Source organism: Balaenoptera ricei, chromosome 3 (assembly GCF_028023285.1).
Source record: "Balaenoptera ricei isolate mBalRic1 chromosome 3, mBalRic1.hap2, whole genome shotgun sequence".
Lineage (NCBI taxonomy): Eukaryota > Metazoa > Chordata > Mammalia > Artiodactyla > Balaenopteridae > Balaenoptera > Balaenoptera ricei.
Genome location: NC_082641.1, coordinates 81,762,314 through 81,786,452, shown reverse-complemented (window position 1 = coordinate 81,786,452; position 24,139 = coordinate 81,762,314). Strand labels below are relative to the sequence as shown.

Here is a 24,139-nt window from a genome sequence, read left to right as displayed (position 1 = left end):
AAAAATACAGAATGATAATACGTGATATAAGATGGAAAGTAAAAATCCTCCTCCCCACCCTCCAGTCTTCCAGTGGCACAACTGTAAACACAACAGTTTCTTTAAAATTCTGAAATTTAAAGAGTGGATATATGTATATGTATAACTGATTCACTTTGCTGCACACCTAAAACCAACACAACATTGTAAATCAACTAGACTCCAACAAAAATTCTTTTAAGGAAAAAATACTGAAATTTATAAGTATTCTAACAAGTCACAAGGCTATGTTTCTTTGGTATTGGTTTGTTTTACATAGTGTTGAGATACATTTAAAATATTAAGCATCACTACTGTTAGAGTAGGAGTGAAACTTAATTTTATAATAAAATACAGTTAACCCTGGGTTGCCAAAAGCCCATTTTCTTCACATTTTATATTTATTCTTCCTCATTAAAATAATATTTCTCAGTTAGGTTCTTATTAGTAAGAACCTGCTGTATAAAAAAATAAATTAAATAAAATTCAAAAATTCAAAAAAATAATAAAAGTGTACGTTCAGACAGAAAAAAAAAATAATATTGCTCAAAGCATATACTACCCATATTGATCACCAAAATTTTATTGTCTTATCTTACAAGTGTAGCACATATATAATTAAGCAGTTAGCAGTTGGTAAACCTGTAGAGATTGAGCACAAATAAGGCCTACAAGGTACAGCTGTGTAATGTATCTACCAACAGGTTGACTAGGGCAGTTGTTACATTTGACTGCAAGAAGAAAATTAACTGGTTTCTGTTCATTGCTGTGATTAAACAAAGAGTGGGTTCCTTTCTTTCAGCTTCAGAGACTAGAAATTCTGAATGCTTTTTATTTGCAGTAGGTGACTGGATAAGTTTCTAAGAACCTGATACTGCTGCCCCTTAAATTAGAAATTTGGCAAAAATCAAAATTATATCACCCAGTAATAAACTCCTAAGAAGGATCATGCAGGAAGCAACTATCCGAATACAAAAGGCTAAATAGGCCTTTCTTCGCGATGCTACTTCTACATTTACCTAAACTATGTAAAGAGATATGAAGAGGCCAGTGGCTGTCAGTAGAATACAATATGCTACTTTTATCCAGTCTTTGATATGTGATCTTTTTCTAAGCACGTATGACCCTGTTTGAACACTAGCCATATGTATTGCCACGTACCCCAAGGTAGAAATTATTCCTTGTCGGTTGGCATTTAATAAACCAACCCTTGTGCCACTGCCATCAGTGCCATATAAAATTAACTGTTTCAGTGGGGTAAAATCAAAGGCTAGCTGGTATAATACAGTAATGCTGATGGCCACAATCCAGGATTTATTTAGGGGAAAAATAATCAATAGCATTAGGATTATCAATTTCACAACTATTAAGGTAAAGAAAAAGTTCCAGTGAACTCCATACTCAGTTAAATGTTCCTGATAGCCTATGGATTTTATAATGACTAATCGTCCCATTCCTAGGAAAAGTAATGGCCAAACAGAGTACAATGACTTTATAAGATAACAAAGTCTGGACCCTTTTGTATATTTTCTCCTAACCTTTGGACAAACCATTGCAGTCCCTAAAATAAAGCCTCCTACTCCAAAATCCATTGCTCCTATCCCATAGAGCTCGGTTTTGGCAAATCTTCTGGAAAAAAGTGGGAAGTCCACAGCCAAAATGGCAACAGCAGTAAATGCACTGTTAATTACACGGAAACAGAGATGGCTGGGACTGACTTCCAAGAATTTTTCAAGGATTTTCTGGACAGGCATTCTGGCATAGCAAGTTCTCCCGCAGTATATTTCATAGAGCAGCCCTGCCCCCAAGATAATTACAACGAGGTCCTCGAGGAGGACAAATGAAGAGAAAATGGTCAAAGTGGTCACTAGAGGAACTATTAGGAAAGCAAAGTGAACGAAGAATAGAGTTTTCCAGGTATGTGAAGAAGAACGTAAATGCTGTGAGAGAATGATCAGGAGCCCTCTACACAGGATACAGAGTAGAGGACAGAAGACATTTTTTCTTCTTCCTCACGTGCTCCTGATGGTCTCGGTGCCCCGCTGCAGAGAGCCATGTAAGCTTCTGCCTTCCACGCAGTGCTTCTGGCTGATGCAGCTATCTTAGCTTTTGACATGCCTTCCTCACCAAGCTTAATCAGTACTATCTTTGGATTTAAAGTGAGAAATGTGTGACTCTTGCTTTCACTTGAATATTTAGAGGCATTTGTAGGGTTATTAATTGGCCTAATTTCAATATTGTGTCCCAGGGAATAGGGAGGCCTGAGGAGAGCGAGAGAGACGGGGGAACTGCCTGTTGGTGGAGCAATCAGAACACACACATTTATTGATTGTTTGCCATTTTATATAGGTGTGATTGGTGGTGCCCCAAAACAATTGTAATAGTATCATCAAAGCTCACTGATCACTGCTCACCATAACAAAAATAATAATAATGAAAATGTTTGAAATATTATGATAATTACCAAAATGTGAGAGACTTGCAGTCAGCACATGCTGTTGGAGAAATGGTGCCAATTGACTTGCTCGACACAGGGTCGCCGCAAAGCTTCAATTTGTAAAAAAAGCAATATCTGCAAAACGCAATGAAGCAAAGCACAAGAAAATGATGTATGCCTGTGTCTACATTTATTTATCTCTCTATTGTTTTTTCATCCCAATTTTTTTCAGCTAAATCCTTAAAGATGAGTAGGTTGTGTAAGTAATCACAGGCTCAAAGTCCTTTGCTTCACATATTTATTTAAATTAAAAATACTATTAGGAATCATTAATTTGAAAACATAATTGAAATATTTTGTAACTGAGTACTAATTTGTTCTGTCAGTGGTTTGACAAATTATTGGCCTTACTCCATATTAATCTTTTTTAAAAAAAATTTTATTGAAATATAGTTGATTATTAACTCTAGTTAATAAATTCGTTTCTTACAGGAGAATTTGTGATTCTGAAACATCTTCATTTTTACTTACGTGTGTCACTACAGTAAGTAAAAATATTGTGCATGACAGCCAGGTTTCACACTATTAGAGAAAACAATTACAAATAAGGAAAGGAGGAAGGCTAGAGTGATCCCTATAGTGATAGATTGGAATGAGAGTTATCAGTGTGATTACACACACACACACACTCTCTCACACAAATGGGTAGACATAGAAATATATAGATATACATGTTCGTATGTAGGAACAGTATCTAATGGCAGTGAGCACACCTACCATCCAAACCTTGCTTTCTAAATACTATTTTCCAATAAAAAAATCAGGACTCCTTGGAAAAATCTTGTGAGGTTAGGTGAATTACAAGGTAAGCCTAGAACATCAGGATGCTAATTAATGAAGTGCTCAAAAATATAGTAAAGTCATAAAAAAAAGACACTAGCACCAACATGAAGATCTTAATGGCCAAATCTGGGACAATTTGAGCAACAAAATAAATAACAATATTCATTTTTGAACAGTTTATGATAAATTATGGATATACAAATTATGGATAAACTGTGGACTAATGTAAATATTCATTCATGATCCTCCTTATAAAAATGAATAATTGAAAAAAATAATGGAGAAGAGCAGCTCTTTCTTAAAGTAGAATGTAGCAGGAACAATGGAAATAGGAAATTTCCATTAGGCAAATACCAGAGAAAGAAATATTGTATACAAGATCCATTGAAGATGCTAAAGTTAGTGGGTGAAAGTGTCATAAGAAACAGATTATTTGCGTATTATTGTATTCAAGGACTCTGAAAAATGTGTTGAGGAAAGAATGTATAAGGCTTAAACTGAAGTATTTAGATGTTATTGTTAAAATGATTATGGGGAAAAATATTTGATCAATAATATGGTACTGTACTAGTATAATTAGGCATGAATATTTGGAAATCTTTAAGTAGAAAAGTGAAAACTCACTGCTATGGAAATACTGTGAACAAAACTGCAGTCTGTTAGATACCTGATCCTAGGTTTTTTTAGATCAACAACTTTGTGATGGATTGTGAAGTGATAAATATTAGAAAACTGTGAAATCAAACTTTCAACCTCTGATTTACAGCTTTTGTTTGCCAGTCTTTGGGCATTTGGTTCTAGTTTTCTGTGCGATATATTTTTGTAAGACAATATCTTTCTATCACCTCCATTTTTTAAACATTGCAAATGAAAAAAATAATGTATACAGGCAGTTGCTCTCCCTTTCATCAAAACTATCTGAAAGAAAAATGCATTGGAATAAAATTAATTAATTATATCTGAGAGTTAAAACACATAGTAAACCTTTCTTTAGAATATATGCAGATTTATATTTAATAAAGAAAAATAATTAAAATGGAGGTAATATTAATAAACATATTTCATTCTCTCCAGACAAGTAAAATGAAAATTATCATAGGGAATTTGTTTAAAAGGATGTAGTTTATTTGTTTCCATAAGAAAATACTAATCAATGAGTTATACCCAAAGTAAGCTCTGTTTTAATCTAGGGCAGCTCATGTAGTATGAGAATGTTCTATCAGAAGACTTAAAGGAATAAGCCATATATAAAAGACTGTAGATATTAAAATATTTAACCCAATTTCCAGAAGGGAAGTCCAGTACCTTGAAATCTTACTGAGTATATAAACAGTAAAAACAATTTCTTATGGAATTAAAATAAACTATAAGTTCTACTACAAAGGAATAAAAAGGAGAAGGAAGAAATAATAAAAACTGAACAAATAAATATGTTAGAAAATTGACTAAAATGGCAATGGATAAATCAATCAACAGTTACAAAACAAGGCTCCATATAGCATTTTTCCTTAATATAGAGTATTTTATTTATATTTCATATAAATTATTAGATTCACTTCATAAATTATCTCACTGCATGCAGTATCTCTTGTCAACCTACCACAAAAGATTTACTTCATAAATTATCTCACTGCATGGAGTATCTCTTGTCAACCTTACACAAAATGTAAGCTAAACCACACATTTGATGCTGTTACTTCCCTAGTGAAAAACTTGTACAGCCTCGCTTTGTCCTGATCAGGCTCAGCAAAAAAGGTTTCTATTTTTGGCTTAAATCCATTGTTCAGAGACCATATTGGCTCAGCGTGAAAGTGTGCTTTGATCAGTGACAAAATAATTAAGCCTGTTTGGTTTATTTGAGAAGGTAGTGATAGTATTAGTGCAAGTTTAAGCCCTCTTTGTCCTGGCATGGATTTTAGCTCCTTACCAAGGGAAACATAGCCTATCATGTTTTGGATAAACCCTAGTTAACTTTCAAGCTTCCATCTCCAGGAATGCCCTGTTTGGAACTATATCATATGTGGCACCCCACACCTATCAGTCTTCATACCTTGGCTTGTGATCGCCACTCAGTGTAACATGGCCTTATCACAAATATCCTACCCCATCTTTCTTTCACTTCAACTTCGCCCTTCCCAGCAAACATTTTTGCCCAGCTAATTCAACTTATCTTTTTTTTTTAACTTTTTATTTTGTTATGTCCTAGTTTCAAGGTGTACAGCAAAGTGATTCAGTTATACATATACGTGTATCTATTCTTTTTCAAATTCTTTTCCCATTTAGGTTGTTACATAATATTGAACAGAGTTCCCTGTGCTATACAGTAGGTCCTTGTTGGTAATCCATTTTAAATAATATTGTATGATATCGCTTATATGCAGAATCTAAAAAAAATTGACACAAATGAACTTATTTACAAAACAGAAACAGACTCACAGACTTAGAGAAAGAACTTATGGTTATCAGGGTGAAATGGTGGTGGGGAGGGATAGTTAGAGAGTTTTAGATTGACATGTTAACTTATCTTTTGATCACAACTTACACAGAACTCATATTACTTGCTATTTTAGTTAACAAACAGAGTGCCTACTGTGTGCTAAATACTATGCTGGACTCTGGAGGTAAAGCTGTCAAAAATAGACTTTTCCACCATCCTCATGGACCTTGCAGTCTAGAAATAATGAACTTATACAAGTAATTATACGTTTATACTTGAGATAGGTTTTATTAATGGCAAAGGTCATATAAAAAACATCCTAAAACCTTCCAGGGTATGCTAAGAGTCCCTCTTCTATGCTTACATATTTTTCTGTTTTCTCACTGTAATAATCTTTCCTGGGGCAGGTCTAAAGTACTGAATATAGTGCTTCAGCCCTAGCAGGTGTTTAATAAATGTCTCTTTAACTTAAATATGTGAAATGATCATCCATAAATCATCAGTAAATTGACTTCCTTGATGCCTTGTTAATAAAAATATTTATGTCTCAAAAAAGTCTTTGCAGATGATACATTCATTTTCACTTAAGTGAGTTTTCACTCTTCACTGAGACCTGGGTGGAAAAAAAAAATTGCCACTTCTACCCTATGCTGTTTTCCCCCTAAATGAAACTTTCTATTAAAGACTGGCTTATACAGTTCTCAAGATATGGACACCTGGAGCATTTTAGAAAAAAAAAAAAAGCATGTCAGGACATAGCAATATCTGGAATGGCTTTTTAAAAAATTATTTAAATGTGATTTTGTTTATTGCCTGAGGCTTTAGAGACAAATATCTGAAAGAATATGGATGAACTCTGAACATTTATTGAGGTTTCTTCACTAATTTATTAGACAATATCAGAAAATGGGCTCCACTGTAATTACAAAGTCTGTTCAGGGTTGCCACTGGCTATCATTGGTTTACTAACACAGAAAGTAAAGAACATTATATACATTTCTCTAAAAAATCAACCCTAACCTCCACCATGCCCAAGTGGACTGAGGCATGCAGGCAACTCAGCAAGAGAGTGGAATGAAATCAGTTCAGCTTATTAATAACATGGTTCAGAATATGATCAAATATTTGCCTGATATTTAATTGGTTCTTGCTTCTATCTCCATATTTGGAAGAGGTCTCAGACCAGGAGATAAATCTTGTCCCTTAGAGTATTAGGCAGAAACTACACATACAGTAGTTGGCACATTTCCCACAGTAATAGGACTGTTTTTCTATGGTGTTTTCATTTCGTTGTAAAATTGAGCACTTAGGGCACACCAAAATTTAGTACTGAAGCAATACAGAACCTAATGTGATGCAAGATGTAAGCTATTCAAGTTAGCTATAATTTAAAAAAAAATTTTTTTAAGTGTATTGAATATTAGGTAAAAATGTTATATGATAAAGTTTAGTATATTCTGATTATACGTGGCAGGTAATATATTTAGGTACTATATTGATAGTTATTGCAGTCATTTGATTAAAAAGGGCACACAAACCAAGCATATAATGAACAAATATACTGAGAGAAAAATCTGTTAACAAGGTGCTAATTTTTATGTAGTTGGTTAAGACATTATGTTTTTAACTCTGACATATATGTTGGCCTTCTAAAATAATTAGTGCAACTTTCATAATCGTTTGAGACAAATCTTGAGTTTCTAATGTACAATGAAGATTTTATTCCGATCTGAATAGCAGAAGTCACTTTTTAGATTAATTTTTAACAATGTTTCCAGAAAGACCTCTTAAAATAATATATATACATCCATGGAAAATATTTATGTATCTATTCTGGCCCTACCTTGAGTCTCCATGCTGTAGATTTCACCTACACTCAGTACATCTCATGCAATAAACCTGAGCCTTAGATTTTTGCTCTCTCATTTGCTTAATGAATTTTTTTTCTTTAATTCACTGTGAATCATGATATTTGGTCAGTTTTCTCACTGATATTCTATTTGACGGACTCAATAAAATCTAACTTCTCTTTCATTGCTTCATAAATAAAAAGTTAATCAAAATAAATAAATAAAAAGTTAATCAAATATTAATTTAGTGCTTGTTATGTGCTAGTCACATACATAGTTTTGACAGGCCAATCAGGGAAACCATGGAGGCATACGGTGACATGCTACCTCTTCTGGAGATGATTTTTGCAGATATATTGTGTTGTACATTGTAGACATGTACAGCTCACATCATAGTCTTCATACCAGTGTCATTCAATAAGGAGTCTTTATCAAAATTTCCTCTAGACATTTTTTAAAGTATGAATTCTTGAGGATCTAGTTCAGAGTTACATAATCACAATTTCTGGGGATGAATTCTGACCATACTTCAGTTAAGGGCCACTAATTTTTATTGTGGATCCATTTATAATCATATATATTCTTATATATTTCTTGTGTGTATTATATATTTTTTATAGATTGTTTTAAAAAAAATTTATTAGAGTATAGTTGATTTACAATGTTGTGTTAGGTTCAGGTGTACAGCAAAGTGATTCCGGTATACATATACATATAGTAATTCTTTTTTAGATTCTTTTCTCATATAGGTTATCACAGAATATTGGTAGAGTTCCCTGTGCTATACAGTAGGTCCCCGTCGGTCATCTATCCTATATATAACAGTGTGTATGTGTTCATCCCAAGCTCCTGATTTATCTCTCCCCATAGTGTTTCCCCTTTGGTAACCATAAGTTTGTTTTTTTGTTTGTTTGTTTTTTTATTTTTTTTAAATATTTTATTTATTTATTTATTTATTTGTGGCTGTGTTGGGTCTTCGTTTCTGTGTGAGGTCTTTCTCCAGTTGCAGCAAGTGGGGGCCACTCTTCATCGCAGTGCGCGGGCCTCTCACCATCGTGGCCTCTCTTGTTGCGGAGCACAGGCTCCAGGCACGCAGGCTCAGTAATTGTGGCTCACGGGCCCAGTCGCTCCGCGGCATGTGGGATCCTCCCAGACCAGGGCTCGAACCCGTGTCCCCTGCATTGGCAGGCAGAGTCTCAACCACTGCGCCACCAGGGAAGCCCCATAAGTTTGTTTTTGATATCTGTAAGTCTGCTTCTGTTTTGTAAATAAGTTCATTTGTATCTTTTTTTAAAAATTAGATTCCACATATGAGTGATATCATATGATATTTGTCTTTGTCTGACTTACTTCACTTAGATAATCTCTAGGTCCGTCCGTGTTGCTGCAGATGACATTATTTCATTCTTTTTATGGCTGAGTAGTATTCCATTGTATATTTGTACCACATCTTCTTTATCCATTCATCTGTCGATGGACATTTAGGTTGCTTCCATGTCTTGGCTATTGTAAATAGTGCTGCAGTGAACATTGGGGTGCATGTATCCTTTTGGATTATGGTTTTCTCAAGATATATGCCCTGGAGTGGGATTGCTGGATCATATGGTAGTTCTATTTTAGTTTTTTAAGGAACTTCCATACTGTTCTCCATAGTGTTTGTACCAATTTACATTCCCACCAACAGTGTAGGAGGGTTCCCTTTTCTCCACACCCTCTCCAGCATTTATTGTTTGTAGACTTTTTAATGATGGCCATTTTGACCAGTGTGGAGTGGCACCTCATTGTAGTTATGATTTGCATTTCTCTGATAATTAGTGATGTTGAGCATCTTTTCATGTGCTTTTTGGTCATCTGTATGTCTTCTTTGGAGAACTGTCTATGAGTTAAGTTTTAATTATGGACTTTAATACCACATTTATATTTTGGAACTAAAGTAGGTAGTGTAACATTGTTGTCAAATTATTTCATGTGTGTTAGAGTCCATTACACAACTAGATTGCTAGTATCTTTCAGGAGAGAGCATGGTTTATGCTACTGAAATATCTAACCAAAATTTCAATTCTATTTTCTCTTAATAATTTTTCTAGATCGATTGATGTACTTTTCTTAGTAATGAACTGTATTCACTCTCCCGCTTCTCTGTCCAATTTCTCTCCCAGGGTGACACTCTTATATGTAGAGATTAGAGCTCTAGAGCAAGAGCATACTGCCTCACTAATTAGTGGGATTCTAGGCAAATTTTCAAGGGGAAGAGAGCAATAGCTCTATTGATCATCACTCTTAGAATATTTACATAGTTGATATCCAGAGTATTTGGAGGTCCTACACTGAGAAAAAAAAACTAAGGTTCTACGACTGTGGTTGGAGTATCAATATAGTGGGTGCTAGGCTATTTTTGGTACCATTGGTACAGAAGAAATAAATCTAATCTCTAAAGTGTTTTTAAGGTTTTGAAGAGTTCTTTTTCCATGAATGATCAGGTGGTCAAGTCTTCCCCAGAAAAGTTTGCAGATCCTCGTTCCTTTGTGCTTACTATTACAAAATCACTTTTAATAACAAACAACAACATGAATATTAAGTTCAAATATTTAATAGTACATCACAAGTCAGTACTTGTTAAGTGCTGTATAGGCACTGTCAAATTTAATTCTGACAATATGTGGTAGACACTGTTATAGCTTTTATATTATAAGTGTTTTTTCATATGTAATATTGACATGAATTTTATGAGAGTAATTGGTCATAAATTATAGATTCTCTGAACTCATTCTACAAGCATTCTTTGAGCCCCTTTATAAGTAATATACAGAAATAATGATGACAAGCACTTGAGGCAGCCTGAAATATGTTCAATACCTTTATCTCACGAATCAGCCACAATAGTGTGTTCATAAAAGAAAAGCTGTGTGGTTGATATATGTTGGTAAATGTGGCTCACTTCCTTTGCTTCAGTCATTTGGGAAAAAAATGAGAACTCAGAATTGGTATCAAAACTGAACATAAGGATAACTCAATATAAAAATTTACAGAGTAAATGATTGGATGTATAAATCTTAATCAGAATAATCTGAGTGGGGTAATTGGAGAAATTGGGTGGGGATTTAGGTGAAACAGTATTTGCCGTGACTTATTAATTGTTGAATCTGGATGCTTGGTGTATTTATATAATTTTACATAATAAAATGTTAAAAACTAGAAAAAAGATAGATCGATGTGTAATTTAAAGCTCTGATGAGTTCACAAGCAACCAAATAGTTGTTTTGTCTTAATATGGTAGTTCAATTCAGCAAATGCATGAATTTCTCTTCCTCAACCAAGATGCAATTAGCATCCATGAAAATATACAATTTTCCATTTGCCTTTGCCCACCTATAATAATTGTGCCTAATGGCCATTAAATTATTCATTTTATATGGTGAACAAGTGATTATTCTTAAAACAGATCCTGTGCTCTTTTAAATTGCTTTTCTTCATTCTCCAGTTGGCCCAGACCATTACTGAGTTAACCGTTTCTTAATGAAGAATACTGCCTCACTGAGCTTTGCTTTGTCTGCGAATCAGAGGAATAATTTGAAATTCCTAAAGTCCAGAACTGCATCTCAAAATGAGATGGCAAGATGCTAAAGTTTTGTGTCTTTTCACTAATGGCCTTTTTCTGAAATGCTTTTTCCTTTTCTTTAGAAACAGTACACTTTCAGAGGATATACTTAATATCTATAAACCTGGATACAAATAATCTGTGTGCTGATGATTCTAGGAAGTTAATTTTATCTATTAAGACATAAACAGAACTTCTAAAATGAATAGAAACAGGCAATATGAGGGTAGAGGGGCAAAAAGAAGGCTTAGAATAATGCTTTTACTTCCTTCTTTCCGCCACCCCCAGCACTTCCTGTAGAGGAGAAGCTACAGATCAAATTGCTTGAGTCCAAGGAATTAATAGGGTGATACTTTTTAGAAGGTGAGATCATTGTGCTACAGCTGTGGTGCTTCCTCCATTCTTTTATATTTTCCACTTCCTTTGTGTACCATCCACTTTGGTATGGTTAAGGTTTGCCTAAGTGGGCTGTTGGCTGTACATATCTGATGATCTCACTTGCCCTGCTACTTTGATTCCTGTTAGGGAGGCAGATGAAGAAAATAAAGCCCAAGTTTAAGAAACAAGGAAAGTAAGGGCTTCCATTAAACTATGTACTGCATCACAGCCTTTACCAGACCTGTTTCATGGTGTGACTTTAGCTTATATGCTAATACCCTGGAATTTTAATTTGTATATTATTTCTTTTGTATATCCATCTCTTCGTGTATGTGTGTGTTTTCAAGTGAGGACCATCAGAGGTGATTGGTGAGATGTTCCTGGTATCCTGGGTCAAAATAACAAAACTACCAGCAGAAAGCCTTAATTCTACAGAATGTACATGCACACTTAGCAATGGCATAATTTTAACACTATATTATTCTTTGATTTAAAGGCTGAAGACTTGGTTTATTTTATGAAATTATTTCGGAGAGCAAATAATTATTTTTAAGCTTGTGGGCCTGACTCAATGGCTATGTAAACAGTCGGTGCAAACCTACCAAATTAGAACTTGAAAGTTACAAAATCCAGAAAGATCTACTTTTATGTCACCTGTGTTTTCTTGAGCTTCTGGTTGACACAGCATGTCTCTAAGATATGGAAATCCCTTCTCCTCCTTTGCTCCCTTCAAGTGCCAGGAATTGATTTTCCAGCCAGCAGGAGCATCATGCCCATCTGTGTCCTTTTTCATTTTTGCCTTTCCCTTGACTTTACCTTATAGTTAGTCAGAAAGCAATCACGTAACCCCAACAGTGTCAAAATTGTAGTATTCTAAATGTCTCAGCTATGCACCTCCAAACTTCCAAAAACCCCCTGACTATTTTTATGATCAAGGACACATATATGCCTAATCAAGTGCCTTCATACAGAGACACTCATTTAGCTAAAATTATTATGTATTATAATCAAAAAGTAATTATTTTAATGCAAAATTTTTCACTATAGTGATAAATATTCATGTAATATTTAAATATGAAGTGAAATTAAATAAACATGGAGACACAATTTATTATAGCTCATCAATGTAATAAATTAGCATTCTTTGAGTATACAACTTTTAAATGAGAGTCTTTCCCTCTCCTTTGATAATACAGGAAATGGATTTAAACTTTCTTTAAAATAATAAATACGAAGGCATAATCAAATATAAAGTTTGACTTCTAAACTTAAATTTTTAAATCCATAAACATTCTTGCTTATTGTTAACCAGAACAATTGCCTGAGAAAATAGACTTGAAATAAACATTTTATCAACTTATGTGGATAATAGTACAGGCATACCTCAGATATATTGCAGGTTTGGTTCCAGACCACCACAATAAAGCAAACATCGAGTTAAAGAAAGTCACACAAATGTTTTGGTTTCCCAGTGCATATGAAAGTTAGGTTTACACTGTACCATAGTCTATTAAGTGTGCAAGAACATTATGTCTAAAAAAAAAAAAAAAAATGTACACACCTTAATTAAAAAATACTTTATTGTTGAAAAATGCTAACCGTCATCTAGCCTTCAATGAGTCAAAGTGTAATAAAACAAGGTATGCCTGTACTGAAAATCCTGTGATGGACAAATGTATTGGACTGTTGAAGGTACTTTTTGGACTTATATGGGGTAGGATATATTCTAGGAATGGGGATACAGCTATCAGATTTCATCTGTCTCAGATATACCAAAGCCATGGATAAATGAAATGTACTGGTGGAAAGCATAAATGCAGAGCAGAGGGAGCCACAGCTGCTAATTCCAGTGTCTCAGAATATGATACTAAGCCTTTATCTCTAAACCTACTACAATTGCTGAGTAGGAGTTTATGCTTTCTGTTTATGTATCTTCTGATTTCAAATAAACCCTAAAAAAATCCTAAGTCTGCACTTTGTAATTGTGATATGTCCAATTTTGTAAATGTTGGCAAAAATTTTTTTGGAAAACCTTTGTATAGACTAACCCTATAGAGGCAAAGTTAGACATATCTTTCAGAGGAATTCCATCAGTAAATGTTGTGTTGATACCAACATTTTATTATAAATTATTTATTTGATCAATTCTCCACTTAAAATCTTTTAAAGTTTTTCTGTAGTCTGCCAATTAAATACTGATTTCTCAGCAAGCCATTTTCTCTCCTCCACAATATAGGTCCAACCTCCATTAACTAAATCCTTATATCCTTCTTTTCCCATGTTTGCAAGTACCTTTCATCATACCATTTTCATCTACTCTTCCATGTTTGGTTCAAGGCCCATCTCAAGTGTTTTATTCTTCAGAAAGCTGTTTTTCCCCCTGACCCTATATTTGGATTTTATCTTTCCTTTTTCCTGAAGCACCAGGGGATATTTATCTTCTCAAATGACACTTAAGTCAGTTTGCTCAATGGTCACAGAATTGCTTGGGTATTCCATAGACAAAGGGCACATTTTAGTCTCAGATCATACCTGGCTTTGGCTTGGAATATCAGGGTGTTTTCAGTGTTGTAGGTATGATGGAAAGTAAGAGAACTAATGTGTGCTGAGTACTTATTCCAAGCTGGGTGCTTGGTTTTATCACTGAGAAATATTCAAGTTGTTTTCTTTTCTTCCAGTGTTTCATAGTTTTAATGAAAACAACAGGTATATTTAAGCTTTAAGAACTGATGTATATTGCCAGGAACCACCTGTCAGAGAAAATGATATTTGACGTGTGCGCCTCATAGCCATTCATTTGCATGTTGCCATGCCCATGTCATCTGGGAAAGCTATTGTAAGTGTAACCTTAAAGCATTAAACAAAATGACAGCTGTTAGCTGTAATACGAAGAAAAAATTATAAGGGTTGTTCTTGGTTATTTTTCTGGTGGTGCTAAAAACAGTTGTATGCCTGTTGTTTGTGAAAGAGCTGTTATTTCAGAGGATTGTCTTTTATTCTATGCTGTGATTGATGTCGGCTCCAACAGCTTTCACTGGATCAAACCACTTGCTTCCAGTCTATCATCCTTCCATTTACTCCATGCATAGGTTCCAGAATCATCTTCTTAAAATACATATTGATCATCCTATCTCTCTGCTCAAATGGTTTCTCATGAATTTTAGAAAAATTCCACTTCCTTACCAATGCATTCAAAAATCTCTATAATCTAAATCTAACCTAGCTCTTGATCATTGTTTCTCTCCTACAATCACTCTATGTTGGACAAATTTATTCCTTATCAAAAATATTTTGAAGCTGTATCAGTCAGGGATTAATCCAAGAGATAGAAAAATCTCTAAGAAAAATCTCTAGGTTTTTTAACAAGAAAGATATTCAGTACAGGGAATTAAGTGACTCCAAAACTGATAGAAATGCTGAAGGCCAAAAACCAGATTCTAACTCAGGGTCCAGGAATAATTTCCACGATGAAGAGATGATTCACTAGGGCAACCTCTTCCTCTGAAGCCACCACAGAAGCTAATGTCAGAATCAAAAGTCCCTACCAGAAATGACACCTGACTTTCAGAAAACTGAAAAATGGTCTGTGGAACAGAGCTGCAGAGAAACTACCACAGTGCTGGGCCGAAAATGGTCTCCACTGTATTTCTGCCTTTCAATCATGCTTTTCATCATCACTTTGGGGAACACCAGTTTCTCCTTTGGGTAGGGAACACAAAGTCTCTGGGAGACAGTGGTTGTCCTTCAGAAAGTTTCTTTTTCTGATATATCAGCATTTGATTGAGGTCCTCAAATGTTTATCATATAATATTATTTAGAAGCAGAGAAAGTGTTCTTTAGTAAAGGATTTAAAAGACAAAGATAATTTGAGATTGAGAGTTCAAATATCTGAAAATCTAAATTTATCTCAATGGATTTAATTTCTGTTCCTAATAACAGAGCAATATAGGAAAGATCATTTGTGATTTGGTCACTTTATACATGTTATCTCATAATCTTTTCAATCACTTTCCATCTACTACCCTTGTAGGTATTCGTATTCCAACTTAATAATCTCTGAAAAGTAAAAAGATTTTCTCAAGTTTAAAGAGAAAAGGGTAGCATTCAAAGTTAACTATGACTGCTATCAGTGCTCTTTCTTCTATAAAATAACACTCATCTTTTATGTTTAAATTTATGCCAATAGAAAACATTAAAAACTTATTGTGATTTTTGCGTTGTTTAAAACTGTGGAAGGAAGGTAAATGGAAATAAACATGTTTCAGTTTAACTCTATAAAAAGGTAATTCTAAGTATATATTATTGTGAAAGAACAATTTACATTATTTAAATGGTGGAGAGAGGATTATTTGGCAAGTATTCAAGTTACTCATAGGGGAAAAGCAATAGTATTTCACATTGCAGACAATTATTGTTACAATGTGTACTTTTTTCCCCCTTAATAATTGCATGTTCCCTCTTGTCACATCTGCACAAGACAGAATAATTAATGTACATTAGCTGCATTGTGGAAGGGACGTTTGGTTTTAATTAACATTGGACCATAAGAAAGGCAATTTACTTTATATTACCGTTCATTATTTGATGCACACATGCACATACATACATACAGAGTCTGCAAAGAAAGGCAACTATGTGAAATGTTAGAAAGCTTCTCAATCTGGAGTTACACTAAGCCTAACTAAAAATATACAAAATGTTTTTGCAGAATAATTCCTTTCTTCTCTTTGATGTTTTAGACAGTTGTGTGGCATTCTAATGTAAAATGATTTAAAACCAGAAGTTGGTTGTATAGTGATTATTCCAGAAGTGAACTGGACAATCAACAAAGCTCCTGTTGTTCATATGGCAAAAGCAGTAATGCAAACTCACTGGAGACTAAAATCACAGTGCAGGGACTTCCTGGTGGCTCAATGGCAGGCAATAAGAATCTGCCTGATAATGCAGGGGACGCTGGTTCCATCTGTGGTCCGGGAAGATTGCACTTTCCGCGGAGCAACTGAGCCCACGCGCCACAACTACTGAAGCCCGCATGCCTAGAGCCCGTGCTCCGCAACAAGAGAAGCCACCGCAATGAGAAGCCCGTGCACCGCAACGAAGAGTAACCCCTGCTTGCCGCAACTAGAGAAAGCCCGCGTGCAGCAACGAAGACCCAACGCAGCCAAAAATAAATAAAATAAAATAAAAAATCACAATGCATATTCATTTCAAATTATAACTTAAAGAAGCGGGACTGACACCTCTGACTTATCTAATACATTTTGATGAAAAAGAAGTTTATCTTATAATTGAGTGAAGTGTCAATTAAACTTTTTAATATACATAGGAATGCATTTAGATTGCCTGTGTGATAAACTACAGTAACCTTATTCCTTCATCAGGAGGATATTGACCGTGTGTATCAGTTAGCTTTTGCTGTATAGCAAAGGACTCCAAATCTTAGTGGTTTAACTGCTGAGTCTATGACTTGGCAGTTGGGCTGGCCTTATCTGGGCAGTTGTTCTTGTCTTGGCAGGGCTCACACATGTGTCTGAGCTCAACAGGATGGTCAACTGGGAAGTGGTTAAGTAGAGTTACTGTAGCCAGGACGATGTCTCTGTTCCCTGTTCTTTCTCATTCTTCTGCAGGCAAGCTGGAACTTATTTACATGACAACTGAGAAGGATTTCAAGGAAGAGAGGGGAAGTGACTCTGGACTTGATCCCTACACTCAGAATTGGCATGCTGTCACTTATACTACATTCTATTGGCCAACCATGTCACACAGATAGCCCATATTCAACAGATGGAGAAACTTCACTCCTTGATAGAAATAAATGTAAAGCAACATTTAAAAGGTGTGAACATAAGGAAGACTGAGGGATTTTAGCCAGTTTTTCAATCTACTATTCCACATTGGGAAACAAATTTTGTTGGTGAGGTTGTTCCTTGATAATGAAGTGTCCTACGAACCAAAGTAGGCTTCAGAGGATGGATGTGTGTATCGTGCTCTTCCAGTCTTCCCAAAACTTCTTCATTGTCGCCTCTGGCTCAACATAAGTATCTCTTGTGACTCCTCAGTGAGATTCATTCTGAGCACCATAGACTGCTGTTCAGCAGTTCTACTTCTATCAGTTTAAGTTATTTTAACATCCAAGTCTTCTACATAAATATTTCTAAGTATGGCCTTTCTGCTCTCCAAAAGTAGATTCCCTGAGAATCTCTTATAAAACCCAGGTTTTTCTGTGTTTTTCATACAGTGTTTTCATGTAGTACAGTCGTTCCTTGGTACCCACAGGGGATTGGTTCAAGGACCTCCCTCACCCCACCCACCCCTTGGATGCCAAAATTTGCGGATGCGCCATCCCTTACAGAACATGGTGTAGTATTTGTGTATAACCTACACAAATCCTCCCGTATACTTAAAATTATCTCTGGATTACTTACAATATCTAAAGCAATGTAAGTACTGTGTAAAGAGTGGTAAATACAACATAAATGCTACATAACTAGTTGCTGTTGTGTGGCAAATTCAAATTTTGCTTTTTGGAAGTTTATGGATTTTTTTTTTTGGTCATTGATAACTGTCATTTATTGAATCCCAACTGTATATATATTTTTAATTTGTTTTAATTAAAAAAAATTGTTTGGAGTATAGTTGCTTTACTGAAGTCTAAGGATTTTTTTAAAATAATATTTTTAATCCATGGTTGGTTGAAACCATGTATGCAGAACCTGCAGATATTGAGGGCCAACTGTGTTCTGTGTTTATCATTCTGTAGTATTATTCTCAAATTTACTTCATTTTTTAAGATATATTCTCTACTTCTGAGGTCTTCCATGCATAAGACTCATTGCCTTGAAAATGTATTCTCTAATTAACTACACTTAATCTTTACATTCATTTGAATTTAGAAATTGCCTATATCACATATGTTTTATGTGTTGATAGTAATGATTTTGTTATCTTCCTAATCTTCCTGTCGCCATTATAATACTCTGTAGGGTAAGGATAACATTGTTTCCTTTGCAGCATTTATACAGTTTACTACTCTAGGTATCTAATTATTATTGGGGCTAAATTAATGTATGTCATCTCTCTTCCTCTGTCTATATGTGTGTGTGTGTGTGTGTGCATGCACGTGCCTATGTAAATACACATAAACAATATGCATACACATATATATGTGTGCTTGTGTGTATAAATGTGTTTATAGACAGATGGTTATATAGATTAGATCAATAGAAAAAGATAGATATTGACACTTAAATTACCCATTTGAATGTTAGATATAATAACCAACATATTCTTAAAATTTCAATATATTCATAGACTCAAGGCATTCTGTTTTCCTCTTTTCATACCATGATATATTCCTGATGAATAATAATCAGTTATATGTATGTGCATAATTGTTTCCATGGTAAAATTTTAAAAATTATTTTTGACAAGAGTGACAATAAAATTTACGCTCTGAAATAAGGAGTCAATAAAGGGCAATGAAATGTGGAATGAAAGTAGTAAGACTCTTGAACAAAAATGTACTAGTTTAAGTTTTTAAAAATTTAATATTCAGTACCTAAAATAAATGAGAATTAGAATTATATTCCTCTAGATTATGCCAGGAAAAAATATCTTTGGCTAATTTTGAATCTATATAAAAAACAGAATATGGTTATTGTAATAGTCATGACTTTATTATACTTCAATGCCATAGGAGTCAAAATCCTGAATTCCTTGGAATATCAGGGAGATTAATTCATTTGTTTTAAGATTAAAGAGGAGCCCTTTGTTTATCTTGATGATTTGTAGTTACATATTTCTGATCACACTTAATCTGTGAACCTTGCCACCTTGAGCTATACTAATAAGAGTAGTTGTTAGGAGCGGAAGCTCTTGTGTCACATGACCTTGGGGATAAATCCTTATTTTATCAATTAAATACTGTTTTTGATAATAAGATACTTAAGCTCTTTAGTGTGCTGTTTTCTCATATGTGAAATATGAATAAGAAACACACCTATTTTTCTGGTATGGTTAAATTAAAAAATGCATGCATTATAAAAATGATGAACTCAAGATGATGATACAAACATCAGATGAACTCCCCTAACTTTCCTATATACCAATGTGTGTTTGTTGTAAGAAAAGTAAATTTTTCATAGGTTTCTTTTATTTGTGAAAATGGGAATTAAAAATAACTACTTCGTGGTATTATACATATTCATTAATAAGATAATATGTATGCATGCACCTAGAATTGTTTCTACTAAATCAACATTCAGTAAAGGTAGCTTCCTTCTAAAAAAATTCTTGAGGCTCAAGTGATGTTAGCAGGATATGTAATGAGAACGAGGTCGAGTGACTGTGAACAGTCTATGGCATGCACCATAACTATCTATTGTGTCACAAAGGCCATGAGAGTTGAAACACGATATACTAGCCAGAGCCACACATATGGATAACACTAGTAGGTATGTATTCCCTTATGTTAAAAATTAAGAAATCAAAGTTCATAAACCTTGACATGCCCAAGGGCATCCAGTTAGATCTTCTCATTCCAAAACTTATGAAATTTTATTTTATTCAGATGCACACACACACACCTTAATTAAAACATTTTTGTTCAAAACAGACTTTTAAACAGAACACTTAGTTTAAATTAACCTCTTAGGACAACCGATCTCTATGTCATATTGCTGATCTTTCACCTATCAGCATAGGAGAAAATAAATAGAATGTTTTTAAAATAAATGTTTTTCAAGGAGGCCTTGGACATTTATAAATTAAAACATCCATCACAGTATTTACAGATTCAAATAAAATGGAAACTACTGTAACCCCCAAATTATAACCCATTTGTAAATCATTTATGAGATTTAATGCATACTTCTATACACTCAAGTTATTGTTTTAAATTATATTTTAATAAGATCTGGTAGGCAATTGACTTTAAGTCCTATATGAAAGACTTCATCCTTTCTGTTTTATAAAATTATTTTTGGGGACTTTCCTGGTGGCGCAGTGGTTAAGAATCCGCCTGCCAATGCAGGGGACCCGGGTTCGGGCCCTGGACCAGGAAGATCCCACATGCCACGGAGCAACTAAGCCCATGTGCCACAACTACTGAAGCCCGCGCGCCTAGAGCCCGTGCTCCACAAGAGAAACCATGGCACTGAGAAGCCCACACACCGAAATGAAGAGTAGGCCCACGCACCAAAATGAAGAGTAGGCCCTGCTCGCTGCAACTAGAGAAAGACTGCACGCAGCAATGAAGATCCAACGCAGCCAAAAAAAAAAAAAAAAGAATTATTTTTGCCTCTACTTTGTTTAATTAGTATTATAATTCACAAGACAAACAGTGCATATAAAAACATACATTTTATGGAAAGCTCCAGCTCCTCTGGCCAGACCGAACAGCCTTCCATTCTCATCCATCCTCATCAGGGCACAGAGCAAAGATTTTCTGCCCCCTCAACAGTGAGCTCTCACATCACCATGCCTCCTCTGCTTTTCCTGCTTCTCCCTAGCAGCTTTCTGGTTCCAGCCAGAGCCAAAGGGTTACAGCCATCTATAACCAGTTTCCAGGCAGCTTCCTTGGCTCCATATTGTCACCACAGCCTGATGACAGCAGCAGTAAAATCCCTTCCACTGTGGACTCCAACTATCAACAACCATCATTTGGCCGAACTGCAATTGCTAGCCCCATATCAAGCACTCCCAACCACGAAACATAAGGACCAAAAATAAATAAATAAATAAATAAATAAGCTTTGATTCAAGATTTGGAAGAGAAAACTGAAATGTAGGACAGCTTCTTCATCATGGAAATAAACAGGTAACATCTGAGGATAAGATGTTTCACAGATGGCTGTGTTTCAAGCTCAAATAACACTGAGGCCCAAGATATACCACAGCACAACTCAGAATGTGCATGACTACAAGTTCCTAAGTCACAAGTAAGAAGTAGATCATCCTCAAAGGGAGATGTGAGTGATCAGTGTGGAATCCAGGAGAAATTTTACCCACCATGATTCATTTAAATGCTAGAGAACATGTCAAGTGAAGAAGGAAGATTCTGCAGAATGGACTTCAAAGTGAGTAGACTGCCAGCTCCTCATGTGTCATGGTGTATAAATGGAAGCTTTTTGAAAAATGATAGTGTCTTAAAAGGGTTTTCATTCACTCATCTTCAAAGTGGTCAGAGCTTCAGATTCAGGGGCTTATGCATGTGTTGCCATGAACAGAGCAGGAGAAACCACCTTTACTGTGCAGCTGGACATCCTTGCAAAAGAACATAGAAGAACACTGATATTTATCTACAAACCACAGAGCAAAGAAGTTTTTGAGGGAGACTCAGTGAAGCTAGAATGCCAGATCTCACCTGTGCCTCCACTAAAGGTGCTCTGGAAAAGAAATCATGAAATGGTTCAGTTCAGCACTGACTGAATAAGCTGATAGCATGATAACTAGATTAGTTACTTTACTGATAAAAGATATAAATAAGGAAGATGCAGGGTGACATAGTGTCTACGCACTTAGTTGCTGAAGCTAAGTTAATGAATGACTGCATATAATACCTAAGACTCTTCCAACTCCTAAGCAGTTATGGATTCAACCAATTTTCAGCAAATATTTAGCACTTCAAAGGTTTGGATGTGAAACAAGCTTTTAACTTAGAAGGAGAGTTTCAGCATCTGGCAGCTCAATTTGGACTTTATGTAAGTGGAAAATTTGAATAACTTTACCAACATTGAAAACACAATGACTACACTGTTAGTAATATATTTGATTGAATTTTTGAAATAAATTCTTAACTATTTATAGGTTATGGTTTTAATTAGGTAATATAACTGATATACACATATATACACATGCACATATAACATTGTGCCTATAATTATGTGTATAATATTTACACATAAATATAATGCCTATATATGTATAGATATGTATATTTATAATATTATTTATCCCTTGACTCTTGCACATTTGAGCTACTTCTCTGGTTTGTGAAGCCTACAGAAAATCTGGGTTTATAATTGTAGATTATAAAGGTGGGATTTTAACATTAAGTTATACACATTTAACAATTGCAGATTATGAATTAATATCAACTTTAATAACACATCTAATGCTTCTAATAAAGTTTACTGGTACTGCTTTCTAAATACTGTTTAATCTATTTTCTCTTGTACTTACTAACAAGGTATAGATGATGCCAGAGTTTTAGATAAAAACTATGAGAGTTCCATAGTTTTATATCAAAAGAGAATAAAATTTGAAATATTTAAAACAAGCAACAACAAAAAAATACATTTCCTCTTACACCAAAACAAATAGCTATTTATCTAAGTGAGTTTTGTCTTCTTTCAGCTCTATTCATAATTCTCCTACTATTTTATTTTCCATCAGATTCATTTTTTTGAAGAAAATATTTTTTAGAAAGCTATATAAATTGTGCTAACTTTTGGAGTTAAGAAAGCTAACAGTGAACCCCAGAAGGTGACTAAGTATAATCACACAGTCAATAAGGCATCATCTGATTCTTAGATTTGCTTACTTATTAGAGTTATAACATCAAGATGCTACCTTTAACTTTTCTGCAAAAAATGATATATATAGTTGATTTCTTGAAATCACTAAAATATACTTTTGTTAATTTCTAATTCCTAATTCAAAATGATGCCTAACAAATAGAACAACTTACATATTAGCTGCCAGGGGAGAAAGTGAATAACGTTTTAATATTTAGTGGGTCAGTCATTATGATGCTTTACATTTATTGTCTTATTTGGCTCTTTAAAAAATCTTGCAAGATAAATGTCATCCCCACTTTACAGATGACAAATGAAGACTTAGAAAACTTAAGTCACTTGTTCAAAAGGATGTATATATAACTGGGAGTGATAGGATTGTTTCTTGAACAATGGGTTACTTGAAGCCATACTTTCATACAAACTCAGTTTAAAAAATCATATTTGTAGGTAACTTATGAAGCTACCCCCAGCTTTATGAAAGGCAAGATAATCTGTTCCATTTCTTTTGAGTACAGTGGAAAAATAATAAAAGAATAGGTGCTTTTTAAAGTGTCTCACCCTTATTGTCTCTTGTATATGAAATAGACTATCCTGTTTCTTAAACTGAAGAAGATGGAGTTGAGGTTAGGTGCACAAGGCCAGCGGCAGAGACCAGGAGGCCTATTCAGTTTTCCAGAGCCTTTGTAAGAATGGTTAAATACACGAAGTTTTCAAATAAAGATAAAATGGATGAAGGTTAGTATTAAAAGAAACCTTCACAAAGATACATGTTAGTTGCTCATTTTCAACTAAAACTTCAAGCTAAACTTGAATAGACATTTCTCCAAAGAAGACATACAGATGGCCAATAGGCACATGAAAAGCTGCTCAACATCACTAATTATCAGAGAAATGCAAATCAAAACTACAATGAGGTGCCACCTCACACTGGTCAAAATGGCCATCATTAAAAAGTCTACAGGTAACAAATGCTGGAGAGGGTGTGGAGAAAAGGGAACCCTCTTACACTGTTGGTGGGAATGTAAATTGGTACAACCACCATGGAAAAGAGTATGGAGG

At 34.6% G+C, this 24,139-nt stretch overlaps 2 pseudogenes; one reads left to right on the top strand and one right to left on the bottom strand.

Annotated features, from left to right (window-relative positions):
• Positions 1-589: 589 nt before the first annotated feature.
• On the bottom strand, positions 590-1,994 carry LOC132363357 (phosphatidylinositol-glycan biosynthesis class W protein-like; annotated as a pseudogene).
• Positions 1,995-20,924: 18,930 nt separating this feature from the next.
• On the top strand, positions 20,925-22,282 carry LOC132363356 (myotilin-like; annotated as a pseudogene).
• The last annotated feature ends 1,857 nt before the right edge of the window (positions 22,283-24,139 follow it).